Raw genomic sequence first — 13,483 nt, 5'->3', positions numbered from 1 at the left:
TATGGCAATGAAGCTTGGTGGCCCGGAGTGCCAAAAAAGATCCCCAATGTCTAAGTAAGTTTTGTTTTTACAGAGAGAGTTTGTAATAAAACATGATCCTAGTTTGTACCTGAGTTAGAGTTTTTATACTCCATTTTCTTAGGGTGGGTTCATGTTTTCTCTATGCCTAGGGTGTCCCCCTAGTTATGGCCAATACTTTATCACACTTAATGTTGTAGCTCCTGTCAGGGACGAGATCTCGACTCATACTGGGTCTTTGTGCTTGGGGCGGCATGTTGTCACATTTAATGCGGCAACCCCGGTAAGAAAAGAGGTCTCGACCCATATCAGGTCATTTAATGCGAAGTTGGAGGCGTGCCCATGTGAATGTTGTCCCATCCTTCTTGTGTTAGTTTGGGCCTTCTTCTCGCCTCTTGCTGGACCCTTAACATGTGGGCTTTTAGCCTTAGCAAAGTGGATTGAGCCTAGCTCTGGGAAGGGCAAATATGTCCTTTCTTGCCCACTTGCCATGTGAGCCCCTTATTTTGTGCACCAGGGTTGATTAGGGCATGTTGATTGTTTGGGAGTCATATCCTTTGACTAAAACTAAAGGGCCATTGGCCATTGTCTCAGGGTGAAAATATTTAGGCTTGGATAACCAAACGGGAGATGAACTCGACTACGCTGGATGGTGAGGAGAACTTAGACACTTGGGAGAGGTGTTTTCTCCATTGTTCGCCAGTGCAAGCTTGGATTTTTGGCTTAGATAGCCAAGCAGAAGATGGACTCGATCGTGTTGGATGGCAAGGAGAGATGAGAAACTTAAGAGAGGTGTTGCCTCCTTCATTCATCGGTGCAAGCATAGCTTCAGCTTAGATACCCAGGCTAAAGATGGACTCGACCACTCTCAGTGGCGAGGAGGGACGAGACACATAGGAGAACTTTTAACCCTTTTGTTTGCCAGTACAAGCGCAGAGCTTCTACTTAAATAACCAGGTGGGAGATAGAATCAACCACACTAGGTGGCGAGGAGTGATGGGGTACTTAGGAGAGGTATTCCCTCCTTTCTTCGCTGGTGTGAGCGTGAAGCATCGACTTAGATAACCAAATGGGAGATGGACTCGACAACTCTGCATGGCGAGGAGAGGTGGGACACTTAGGAGATACGTTTTCTCCTTTGTTGGCAGGTGTAAGCGCAGAGTAATGAAACGTAATGAAGTGGCAAACATTGAAGGTAAGTAATGAAACGTAAGGAAACACAACGAATTGTAAAGCAATTTTTTGAGTTTGTGAGATGTTCATACACGAGAGTCTTTTAAACAAAATATTTCTTGAGGTACTATGTTCTTTCCCTTTGGCATGCTTTGGTCAATAAGCTCTGGGTAGTGGGCTTTCCTAACAAACCCCGTAGCAAGTAGGCAGTCATCCTCCTCTACTTTGGCTACATGATTCTTGGCCTTCTTTATAGGGGGGGCTTCGTCTAATGTAATCATTTCCAAGGGCTTGTCAGCCTCCCCTTGTTTTAGGTTTCACTCATCCCTAGTTTCCATTGCTCGTTCAATGGACTCAGGTGGCACGGGAGGAACCTTTTGGTCGGTCATTACCGTGTGCACATTCTTTTCTCTGCCCTTCAATTCCCGCACGTAGCATTCTCTCGCCACCACCTACTTGCCACACACTTCAACTACACTTGTTTCTATCCAAAATTTCATTTTCAAGTGGTACATAGAGGTTATGGCCTTCAAAACTTGTTTAGTGTTGGTCGCCTGATTATGGCGTTGTACGAGGAACGAGTCTTGACCACAAGGAAGTTCGTCATCGTGGTGGTAGTGTACATTCCTGATCCGATCGTCATAGGTAGGGTTATGGAACCCATGGGTTGTACCGTCTCTCCCAAAAATCCCTTCAATGGAGTGGGTGACAAATGCAACCAGTTCTAGTCGATTCCCATTTTGGTAAATGCCTCCCAAAAAAGAATGTCGGTCGAGCTCCTATTATCTATCAGTATCCTCCTAGTGGTGAAGTTACCAACCAACATTGTCACTACTAGGGCATCATCGTGTGGGTAGATCATCCTCTCACGATCACTTTCATCGAAGGACACAATTTTCATTTCTTGGGTCTGAGCTTGTTTTGTTGGTCTCCCAATGCTAAGATTTTCCTCGTATCTTGCCTTCCAAGCATACGTTTTCTGTTGGACACAGAGGCGCCTCTCCCCACAAATCCCTCAACGATAATCTGGATTTCTCCTAAAGGCACGTTGTTTTGATTTCGGCGCTAGGGATTCTCCATGATCCTCCTTGTGGTCCTTCTTCCCGTCAGCCTCTCACTCGTGTGGTCTCTCATTCTTCACCGTTCCCTTTGACGTTTACTAGCTTCTTGCATCTCTTCTTTACTTGGTATCTTGTGATGGCAAACCTCGATTTTATGGCCTTATATATTGTGAAAAGTGCAAAACTTGTGAGCCCTTCGGTCGCGGTCACACTTGCTTTGAGGTCGCTCCTCGCCCCTCATTTGTACGCTCATACTCAAAGTGCGTTTTCCTGGAAGAAGCACAATTGTTTTTGCTTTTCTCCAACTGCCCCTTCTTGGTTTTGGACTCATTCTCACTGGTTCTCTTGCCAGTGCCTCCTTTGTCCTTGTTCTCCAACTATTCCACCTCAAAACTTCACGGGGTGGTCAAAGCCCGAAGGGTGTCCTCGGCATGTACAAAATCGTCTGCCCATGAGTTCTTACAGTTTTGTAGGGGTCCTTCTAGTGAATTCAGCCATGGATGGGCTCATAAGCCAAATGCAGCCCAGGAGTACTGCTAAAGTAATCTTCTCATCTTGGTTATCCGTAGTCAAGCACTCCTTATTGATCAGGAGAGATAGATTTCAGACTTTGATCCTCTTGTTGCTTCACGGTGAGGAGATAGGTTGCAGGCCACCTCCTTCTCCTACTAGCCATGAACTGGGTTTTGAACTGCCTACCTAGCTCTTCAAAATTGTCAATGGTGCATAGCTACAAAGCTCCAAACCAACCCCTTGCTATTCCTCTAAGCATCAAGGCGGAAGCTTGACCCACAATCTCCTCAGGAAAGCCATGGAGCGTCATGTAAACCTTGAATGACTCTAGGTGCTTGACTGGTCCTTTCAATCCATCATACATCTTAATCTATGGGACATTGAACTTAGGAGGAAATGGGACTGCCATAACTTCCACACTATAAGAGAGATCAGTGTTGCATGCTGAGCAACTGAACGACAGAGGAATATGCTCTTATTTGCTTTGTCATTTCCCCATACTTACCCATGAGGTTGTGTAGTTCAAGGTGAATCTTTTTCTTTTTCTTATCGTCAGTGACGACCCCACCTGAGCTCTATAACTTTACTTTGATTTGCTCATTCTAGCTCATCCCAATGCCTTCCCCAGATCCATTGTTCCTTCGCTTCAGGATCTCGTTTTCTCTCCAGAGATTCTCTATTTCCGACGCAATCTTCTTCATTCGCTCCTCCTTTTTTGTAAACCTTCCTTCTATGTTGATCAAGGTAGCTTCCTGATCATGGGTCACCTAGGACAATGTCATAGCAGCTATGCATACGAAAGACACATTGATTTCACTTAATAAACTTCACAGATAGCGCCAACTGTTAATGAAGTGTTTCACACCCCACAGGCCTCCTCGTCCAAACTATGGCAATGAAGCTTGGTGGCCCAGATTGCCAAAAAGCGGTGGCCCAAATTGCCAAAAAGCACATCTGATGCCTAAGTTAGTTTTGTCTTTTAAGAGAGAGTTTGTAATAAAACATGATCCTAGTTTGTACCTGAGTTAGAGCTTTTATACTCCCATTTTCAAGGTGCGTTCCTGTTTTCTCTGTGCCTAGGGTGTTTGCTCCTGTTCTTGGCAATACTTCATCACATTTAATGTGTATGCCCTTGTCAGGGACGATTAAGGGTGTAAATTGGTCGATCTAGTCCGGTCCGGGTGATGGACCAAAATTTTTTGGTCCATCATTTTTCCCAAACCGGACCAACATACATAGGGACCGAACCAAACGATAGCCTATCCGGACTAGTTGGCCCACTCAGCTCGGTCCAATTATTATTTTTCTTCTTTTTTTTAAATAAATTAATAAAAAAGATATTACTAAATTAAAATTAAATGAATTATTAATGTATATTATATAACTAACTCATTAAAAAAATATTTTATATGTTCAACGATAATAATTTAATAAATTATATGGAAATTACATAATTAATTACATAATTATTATATAAAATAATATATAATATATTCAAAAATTAAAAATATATATTTTCCCAATTCGATCGGTCCAGTCAGAGGAAACCGCACCTCGGGACCAAACTAAAGACTGAAAGTTGAGAAATCCTTAGATCGAGACAGATCGGTCCAAGCTTCAATCTAGTCCAAAACGGTCAGTCTGGTCGGTTTCTCCAGTCCGAACCAACCGGCTTTCACCCCTAGGGATGATACCTCAACACATATCAGATCTCTGTGCCTTGGGTGACTTGTCATCGTATTTAATGCGGCAACCCCTATCAGAGACGAGATCTCGACCCATATCAGGTGATTTAATGCGGCATGGCTAGAGGCATGCCCGTGTGAATGTTGTCTCATCTTTCTTATGCAGCTATGCTGGTGTAGGCCTTCTTCTCGACTTTTGCTAGACCCTTAACATCTAGGCTTTTGGCATTGGCAAAGTGAACCAGGTCAAGCTCAGGGAGGAACGAATATGTCCTTCCAACATATGTTAATAATTATATTTATAATGATTCAAATAACATGCTTAGTATTAGCAACATGATTTACTCTAATCCATATAAATACTTTAAAATATTTTCATTATAAATATAGAGTTAATAGTACTATAAAAAAATACATACGAAACTCGAGTTTATACTAGCTTATATGAGTTGAACTGAGCTTTATAAAAGTTGTATTTTTATCGTAACATGTCATATTTTTGCGTTCACAAACAGCTTATTTAATAAACAAAATGAGCCAAATTCGAACTTCGACTAAGATGATCTATAGCAGCTTGTCAAATAAATAATCTTGTTTATATTAAACCTTAGTTGGGATGGGCGTCACTTTACTTGTAAATGCCTTCACGCCCCCCTCGCCTCAAACGTTTTAGGACAAAGCCATTGTAACGACACCCTGCATGATCAACCGGCTCTCGTCTCTGCTCACAAACAAGAAGTTAGCGCTCGAATTTCTCTTCAATCAACAGCTTGATTATTGCCCCTTTATATATACATATATGCGTGTTGGCCTCACCTATGCCCATATCAATCTGATAAGCTTGACTATCGATCTACTGATCCATGTGTTACCATAAGGGATGCAAATACCTCGATCTTTCTATTGGGCCCACATATATATATATTGCAGCTCAATATGTGATTTTCAATGAATGTTTCCTTAACTTCTCTACTCATTCACCATCTGTTTCATAGGCACCTTCTTTTACTAGTGTTCATAGGCCCAAACGACTTTTTGATGGCCTGATCGCTTTCCTTCTTCATAGGTTGTCACAGACACCACTTGGCATTGCATGGAGGAGCCCACCTCTTACTCTTTTGCAATCAAATTTCCTAAATGGCATCAGGCCATGCATGAATGAGAACTTACAACCTTATTACACAATCGTACGTGCGAGAACCAAGAGAAAATGAGAGCATTACCGGGTAAAATAGTATAATGATTGAAAATGTAGGGAAAATATGGAAAAATAAAAACTTCCAGAAAATTTTAATGGCACTTAGAGTCAAATTTAACCAAAATAATGATGAATTAGTTTTAAATGATGATGTGGCAACATGTGACATGCCACTGACATCCCACAAGCTGCCATTTGGCTGCAAAATGCAAGGCAGGTAGCAGCAACGCGCAAGCTTTCTCTACATGCCATGGGTCCAAAGTATGAGTTAATGTCAAAGGAGGTCAAGCCTTCTTCACTTTTTCCTCCCTCACCTGAACACTTCTCTCTTCCTTCTTTCACTTTATTTCTTCTCTTGATCATCTTTCCCCTACAGCTGGTCGAGTACGGACCCTTAACCAATCCCCTCTTTCAAATTTTCACTCATTTTCTCTCGCATAAATATAAGCATTTAGTCCCAAACAATACTACCTTACCATAATTGCAAGAAAGGGAGTCCCTAACTTTATTTTTGCAACTTATAAAAGTTCTCATGGACTTTATATTTATGTCAAATTTATGTTTGGATTGCTTAATCTTAGAGACAATTAAGATTATAAGTTAGGTTGATGATAAATTTGAAGTAAAATGAAGCATAAGTAATAGGTGTTGGGTTGTGGAGCCTAGTTTGTGACTCGAGCATAGGCAAATTGAGAGTTCGCTCAACATTCGTTCAACATATCACTTAAGTGAAGTTAAGGCAGAGAGTTCACTTGACAGTTGGTTCAAGGGAGACTCAGGCAAAGAGCTCACAAATAACCTGATAATTGCTGCCTTAGGATATATGTTTTAACAACCCTCATTCCAATGTCCATAAGAAAGTGGAAATGAAATGACTTGTTACAATGTCCAACTCTGATATAGTCAGTGCTCATCTCTAACAGCCCTCATTACAATGTCCATAGTATTGGGACTTTGCTTTTCGACTCATTCGTTAATTAATCAATCATCTCCCTATGCCTTGCTTGTCAAATATCTCTCCTTTTGAAAAGCTATTCCACAACTCACCTACTAACACTTTATTGCATGTTTTTGGATGTGAGTGATGACCTTACCTGCGGCCATATCAGTCGCACAAAATGCACTTTCAATCGAAGAGATGTATCTATCTAGCTCTAAGTCCTCAACATCATGGCTATCTTTGTTTGGACCCCCCACTGGCACTATCTGCACCTCCTGCCATGTAGTGTTCAATGAGTCAACTTTTCCTTTCGCCCACTCCAAACCTACCATGTCCTCTCCACCTAGTGACACAAGTCCGCTTCCTGCAAACCTATGTATTCCACCCATTATGCCTACCTCCAGTATTAAATATGTCCTTGAGCCAATCCAATCTTCAAGATGGTCTCCCTCCCACCTTGCCTCAAACACATCATTTTCTAAACCTTCTTCCATACTTGGCCCATATCCATCACCTCCTTCCTCATCTAGTCCCACACTGCCTACCTCCAGGTTCTATTTTAGTTTGATGTGAAGTTTAATTTATTTTAGTCGTTTTATGATTTTTAAAATTGTTTTCGTCGAATCAGTTTTTGAACTCCAAAGGTGAGGATTGGACCTCATTTCTTTTCCTCATCTTTTCTTTTTCTTTTCTCTTTTTCTTTTTCTCTTTTCCTTTTCTTTTTCCTTTCCTTCTTTTCTTCTTTCTTTCTTTTCTTTCTTCTTCTTTTTCCTCTCCTTCCCGCACGCACGACCTCTCTCTCTCTCTCTCCCGTCGCCGTCCAGACCCGCCACTCGCCGGTGACGTGGCCGGCACCCCCATCCAAAAAGTTCCCCCTCTGGCCGGTGAACCTCCCCACCAAAAATCAGCCCCTCCCGTGCCGTCGTTAGCCACCTAGAGCCCATTTAAGCCTTACAGCTTTTGGCCATTTCGGCCGCCGTCGCTCCACCTCCGGCCACCATCTTTTCACCACTTCATCCCCTACCTCTTGCCGTCCTAACCCACCCATTTCCAGCCCCCATCCGTTGCCGGAGCAACTCCCACAAGCTCAACTCCAATTTGCCCTTTTTTCACTTACACCGCCACCTACGGCCTAAACTCACTTCCATTAGCTTCATAAACATCTCTAGGTCATTCCCTATCAATTTCAAGTCTTGGTTTGTCCCCGTTTGAAAGTGGGTGTTTTACAACCCACGACCACAGTGTAAAATACATTGTTACGTTGCTTTTTCTCCACCGTTTGCAACGTCGTGATCTTTCAAAAAATACCTTATAGCGCTGTAAGTATTTTCCAAACTCTATTTTTAGATTTAAATATATTATTGCTCTTACGATTAATTATTTGACTGGATGGTTAATTCCAGACTGAGTCCGAGGAGTCGGGAGTCGAATGGATTGAGGACGGAGTTGTTTGTTTTTGTTGATTTTCTAATTGGTTGGATGATTTGTATCTTGAGGTCTGCATTGCATGATGCATTCATGTGCATTTTTTTAAATTGAGAAAAACTGGTTTTTTTGTGTAAATGGATTTTCGGGTGCGTGTGTATCACGACCCTAAGCCGGGATGGGGTAATATCTCGGTGGAGCTCCGCTGGTCACTCGGGAGTAGATAATACTGAGTGACATCTCCTGGGTGACGACCGGATCGCACGATACGGTAACGCTGTAGTGTCGACTCCGTGGTTCCTAGGCTGGCGGGGACTAGAGGATGGCCTGGTCCTGGTACGCGCTAGGCGCGAGAACTGGGCATCGCTCGTTTAGGTGTCACACGCATAGTCGTTACCTGCAGTGTGGCACAGGAGTCAGAGTGTGCAGAGGATCCCTATGGGAGATCATGGTGCATGCAATAAATTGGATCGGGTTTTAGGATTTGGATACGGGCCATTTTTTGGGAAAATGGTGAGGTTATGTTTGAGACTTTGTGATCCATTTTCTGGAAAAATGGTGATTTCTTGTTTTGGGCCATTATCTGGGATAATGGGAATGACTAGTTTTAAAGGTTATGTTTTGGGCCAAAATGGGATTTTGGCGTACGTAGAAAAATGTGGTTTTATAGGACATGTGCATTTGGCATTCTTTCATGCATATTTTTTGAGTTTAATATATTTTTATCTTGTGGCATTTGGATCTTTACTTACCTGCGGCACCATTTTGGTACCGTAGATTTTGATGCAGAGTTCGAGGAGGAGGAGGAGGCTGAGCCCGAGGAAGCAGCTCTGCCAGAGTTTTGAGTTGGAGTTTTAGGCCTTGTAGTTTGGTGTTGAAACAATATTTGTGGCTTGTAATATTTTATTATGTATGTTTTAAACGGGTTTGTATTAAACATAGAAAAAATTCTGGTACTTAGTTATGAGACTTTTGTTATCCGCTGCGTGTTTTTTTATTTGCACACTTGTTGCATGTACACACACTTGGCACTTAGCGATAGGATGGCGACCCGTGTTGTCATCATCCCGATGTCTCGATTTCCACGTATCCGTACGTGAGATTTGGGGGCATCACAGGTGGTATCAGAACAGTTTGGCTCTGGATAAAACCACATGTCTCGTAGGTGTAGTACCAGAAAGTTTTTAAAGTTATGATTTGAAATTTATTTTAATTAAAGTAGCTATTTGATATGTTTTATGTGATTTGAATTTATTTGAGTTAACTTGTTTGAATTTATTTATTTAGTTATGTTATGGCATGCTAGTATATTTTATTTTCTTGTTATGTGGTTTCGGTTTTGGTTTTATGTTATTGGTTTTATTCGTTTTTTTTTTTAAAGAGGGTCAAAGGTTGTGTTGTGGCAGGAAAATGGTTAGGCCAAGAAAGTCTACTCAAGAGCCTCGGGATGATACGCCGAGATATGATGCCATAGCCCAAGCAATAAGGCAAATGACTGAGTTCATGCAGCAAAATTTTAGACCACAACAAGGAAGTCCTTGGCCACAACAAGGAGGGCCTTGTAGAGTGATGCAAGCTGGATGCAGCTATGAGCGCTTTCTAGCGCATAGAACTCCACCCTTCACGGGAGAAGAGGATCCACTTCGGGCTAAAAAGTGGATCAGAGATTTAGAAAAAACATTTAAAGTATGTGGTTGCACTGAGGCGCAACAAGTACTTTATACCAGTTATCTGTTGCAAGGCACTGCTTCGGAATGGTGGGATACAAAAAGAGTAATGTTGAAGTCAGAATTGGGATCTTTCGCCGCTGTGTCCTAGCAGCGCTTTAAGAAAGAATTTAATGATCGATTCTTTCTCACTTCTGTGAGTCGGTAAAAAGCAAGAGAGTTCACAAGCTTGATCCAAGGGAGTATGACCGTGGAACAGTACGCCCGAAGATTTATAGAACTTGGGCGATTTGCTCTCCACCTCATCGCCACGGAGGAGATGCAGGCCGAGCGTTTCCAGGAGGGTCTGCGTCTTGATATACGCAGAATGGTAGTTTGCCACCGGATTTTCACTTTTCAGGATTTAGTGGACTTGACCACTCTTGCAGAGCGAGAGATTAATTTGAGTATGGGCTCCCCTCCAGGACAAAAGAGGTGAAGTTTTACAGGCAAAGGAAGTAGCTCTGGTTCTCCTCAGAAATTTGTTCAGCGGACCAGGACTCGACCATAAGCAACCTTAGGTGTACTTATGGGAGGACGGGTGCCAGTTTGCGGAAGTTGTAATAGAGCCCATGTGGGTGAGTGCCCTTCGGGTGGGGCTCGATGTTATAATTGTGGCCAGCAGGGGCACTTTGCTCGTGAGTGTCCTAGGCCAATTCAAGGAAGTCATGGAGGTAGACGTGGTGGAAGAACAAATCAGAGGCAAACAGTGCAAGATCGTGTTTATGCCGTTACACCCAGAGATGTTGATGATGAGGCACCAGCGACCCATGATGCTGGAGTGATTACAGGTATGGATCTAATTTAATTTGGATTTAATTTTTGGTATGATTTGGTTTCTTCTTTATATTTGGATTTCATTGGTTAATGTGATTAGTTTAGGGAGAGTCCGTTTATATGAATTTTATGCTTGCACTTTGTTTGATTCGGGTGCATCTCAGTCGTTTGTATCTTCTACTTTGGCTCGGATATGTAATCTGGTTACGGGACCTTTGCCAAAGTCATTGGTAGTGGCTCTACCAAATGGTGAAGTGGTGTGGTGTTCCAAAGTTGCTTTGAGTTGCGCGTTGAATTTTGGTGGAAGGTTTCTGGATGCAGATTTGGTTGTGTTTAAGCTGCTGGGATTTGATATCACCCTTGGGATAGATTGGCTATATCGATATTCTACGAATATTAATTGTAGAAGTCGAGTAATTAGCTTTCAGCTCCCAGATGGTGATTATTTGGAATTTGCGAAGAGTAAGCTAAAAGAAAAGCCAGTAGTTATATCGGCAATTCAAGCGAGAAGAGAGATTGCTTGTGGAGTGGATGCCTTCTTAGTCCAAATGGTGTCTACGCCGTCTGAGAAGAAGTCATTGGTAGATATCCCAGTTGTGGAAGAGTTCCCTGACGTGTTAATGAATGACTTGCCTAGGATACCCCCTATTCGTGAATTGGAGTTTGTTATTGACTTGGAACCTGGAGCGGCCCCTGTACATAAAGCTCCTTACCGTATGGCACCAGCTGAATTAAAAGAGTTGAAGGTTCAGTTGCAAGAGTTGGTGGATAAGGGGTTTATTCAACCAAGTACTTCGCCGTGGGGGGAGCCAGTGCTGTTTGTTAAAAAGAAAGATGGTACCCTCAAAATGTGCATTGATTATTGGGAACTAAATAAGGTGACCATCAAGAATAAATATCCCCTCCGACAGATCTACGATTTGTTTGATCAGCTTCAAGGAGCAGCTGTGTTCTCGAAGATTGATTTGAGGTCAGGATACTACCAGTTGAGGATAAGAGATAAGAATATACCCAAAACTGCTTTCAGATCGAGATATGGGCATTATGAATTTAAGGTGATGCCGTTTGGGTTAGCCAATGCCCCTGCCGCTTTTATGGATTTAATGAATCGGGTATTTCGACCTTATTTGGATTCCTTTGTGGTAGTCTTCATTGATGATATTTTAATTTATTCCCGAGATTTTGAAGAGCATGTTTATCATTTTCGTCTAGTTCTTGAGAAATTAAGAAAACAACAGTTGTATGCCAAGCTCATCAAATGTGAATTTTGGTTGGAGAAAGTCAGATTTCTTGGGCATGTGATTTCCCGAGACGGGGTGGTTGTTGATCCTAGTAAGGTGGAAACCATTTTGTCATGGCAGCGTCCGACAACCGTGAGTGAGATCTGGAGTTTCTTAGGACTTGTCGGATATTACCGAAGATTTGTGGAGGGATTTTCTTGCTTATCCAGGCCTCTCACTGCTTTGACTAGGAAGAATGTAGAATTTATTTGGTCAGACAACTATGAGAGAAGTTTCCAAGAATTGAAGAATAGATTGACAACTGCACCAGTGTTGGCATTTCCAGAACCGCACAAGTCATTTGTAGTTTTCAGTGATGCGTCTAAATTTGGATTGGGATGTGTCCTTATGCAGGAGGGACGGGTTGTTGCTTATGCATCTCGTCAGCTAAAGGATCGAGAAGAATTATCCGACGCATGATTCAGAATTGGCTGCGATTGTGTTTGCTCTTAAAATCTGGCGGCACTTTTTGTATGGGGAAGTTTGCGAAGTATACATCGATCATAAGAGTTTGAAACACTTGTCTTCCCAAAAGAATCTAAACATGAGGCAGAGGCGATAGCTAGAGTTAATCAGTGACTACCAGTACGAGATCAAGTATCATCCGGGGAGGGTAAATATAGTTGCTGATGCTTTGAGTCGAAAGTCACACTTGAAAGATGAAGCCAAATCGTCAGGATTGGATTCTTTACTTTGCGGGATGAGAAGACTCCTTATTGAAAGTTCACAGCAAGAGGAGATATTATCTTCAATTCTTGATATTCGAGTAGCTGATTTTGAGGAATTGAAGACTCTTCAAAGGAAGAACCCGAAGCTTTTGGATATCAGAAAAAGAGTCAGAAAATCTAAAGGGCCATTTCATTATAGTATGGATAAAGATGAAATTCTTCGGTTCCGAGATCGTAGAGTAGTCCCCAAAGATTCATAATTCAATGAGCGAATATGGCAGAAGCTCATGCGACCCCTTATTTAGTTCATCCTGGCAGTACGAAGATGTACCGAGACTTGAAGAAAAATTATTGGTGGGAAGGGATGAAGAAGGATATTGCCTTGTATATTGAGAGATGCCACACATGCCGTCAAGTCAAGGCTGAGCATCAAAGACCCGCTGGTATACTCCAACCCGTCCCTATTCCTGAGTGGAAGTGGGACGACATCAAGATGGATTTTGTAGTAGGCTTACTGAGGACTCCTAGTGGGAAAAACTCGTTTTGGTTGATTGTTGACCGGTTAACTAAGAGTGCTCATTTCTTGACTGTTAATAACACTGATTCCTTGGGTAAGTTGACTCGCTTGTACGTAAAGGAGATAGTGCGGTTGCATGGAATATCGAAGAGTATTGTATCAGATCGGGACTCAAGGTTCACATCTCAATTTTGGAAAAGTTTGCAGGTAGCATTGGGTACTAAGTTGAAGTTTAGTACTGCATATCACCCTCAGACGAACGGCCAATTAGAACACACTATTCAGACCCTTGAAGATATGTTGCGAGCATGTATTATGGAATTTCAAAGGAGTTGGAAAAATCACTTGCCGCTCATAGAATTTGCTTATAATAATAGCTTCCATGCGTTCATCCAGATGGCTCCTTATGAAGCTCTTTATGGGAGGAAGTGCAGATCGCCAATGTGTTGGGATGAAGTCAGGAAAAATAAAATAGTTGGGCCCAAAACAATTCAAGAAATGCAAAATCAAGTCTGGATTATA

This window comes from Carya illinoinensis, chromosome 7 (assembly GCF_018687715.1).
Source record: "Carya illinoinensis cultivar Pawnee chromosome 7, C.illinoinensisPawnee_v1, whole genome shotgun sequence".
NCBI lineage: Eukaryota > Viridiplantae > Streptophyta > Magnoliopsida > Fagales > Juglandaceae > Carya > Carya illinoinensis.
The sequence above is the reverse complement of the archived record's forward strand: the minus strand, read 5'-3'. Positions refer to the sequence as shown.